Source organism: Sorex fumeus, unplaced genomic scaffold, assembly GCF_029834395.1.
Source record: "Sorex fumeus unplaced genomic scaffold, SorFum_2.1 ptg000086l, whole genome shotgun sequence".
NCBI classification, from domain to species: Eukaryota; Metazoa; Chordata; class Mammalia; order Eulipotyphla; family Soricidae; genus Sorex; species Sorex fumeus.
The window spans coordinates 8,344,191-8,345,585 of record NW_026606143.1 but is presented as its reverse complement, the minus strand read 5'-3'; positions in this window follow the sequence as shown (position 1 = coordinate 8,345,585).

The window sequence follows — 1,395 nt, the reverse complement described above, 5'->3', positions numbered from 1 at the left end:
CGCGCATTTGCTGCCCGAGCCCATGTGCTGCTTGCGCCCACGTGGCCGAGCACATGTGGTTCCCGAGCACATGTGTCGCCCGCATCTCCCCTCTTGAGATGTGTACTTTCATGCTTTCGTGTCTAACTTTACTCTCTCACTCTCTCTCCCTCCCTCCATACCTAAAAATCCTCCAAATAAAATCTATTTACTTCACTGCTTGTCTACTCCTGAAATTCCTTTCTGCGAGGCGAGACAAGAACCCAGCAACCCTGGGTCCCGAGTGGCAGAGGAGGGTGGGGAGAAAGTGACTGTCTTTCTCCTCCCCGCTTCACATAAGTCACCCGTGGGGCCCACCGGCATCACTTCCTTCCTTCCTTCCTTCCTTCCTTCCTTCCTTCCTTCCTTCCTTCCTTCCTTCCTCCCTCCCTCCCTCCCTTCCTCCCTTCCTCCCTTCCCTGTGACTCCCTGTGGTGTGCAGGGACCATTTTAGTGCAAGGGATCAAACCCTGGTCTCCTGCAGACAACTATCTCCCAGATCACATGTCATTTTCTTTTTTCAACTTTTTAATTAAACTATATGGGCTAGAGCGATAGCACAGTGGGTAGGGCATTTGCCTTGCATGTGCACGACCCAGGATCGATTCCTCCGCCCCTCTCAGAAAGCCTGGCAAGCTCCCCTTGACGTATCTGATATGCCTAAAACAGTAATAACAAGTCTCATAATTTGTTGTGAGGCTTTACTGGTTCCCGCTCGAGCAAATCGATGAACAGCGGGAGGACAGTGCTACAGTGTTTATTAAACATTTTTCATCCTACAGAAAAATTGTAAAACACTATGCGTAGTCACCTATCCTTAACTCTGATTCACCAGTTATTAACATCTTGCCAAATGTGTTTTCTATTAAAATGAGTTTTGTTTCCAGTGATACTTAGCCTGGTCAGTGCAGTACGGGACTGATTCAGTGTTTGGGCAGTGATGCAGCTTTGCTTAGGCCGTGCTGAACATGGCCAGGGTCACACCCGGCTGTGCTTACGGGGGCATAGAACTCTTGATATCACTCACGCCAGACATATGCGCCAGCCCTTTGAACCATGTCCTCCTGCCCCCAAACATTTTTGATTTTTTTTTTTTTTTTGTGGGCCATACTCTACAGTGCTCTGGGTTTAGTCCTGGATCTGTGCTCAGGGATCACTCCTGGAAGGGCCTGGGGGATTATATGGGATGCTGGGTATTGAACCTGCATTGGTTGCATTCAAGACATGTGCTTTACCCACTGTCTTATTTCTTTGGACTCTCCACACATCTATTTCTTAAGAGAAATATGTGTTTCAGGAGCTGGAGTGATAGTAGAGTGGGAAGGGTGCCTTGCACACGGCTGACCTGGGTTGGTTTCTGACACCCATAGAGTCCCC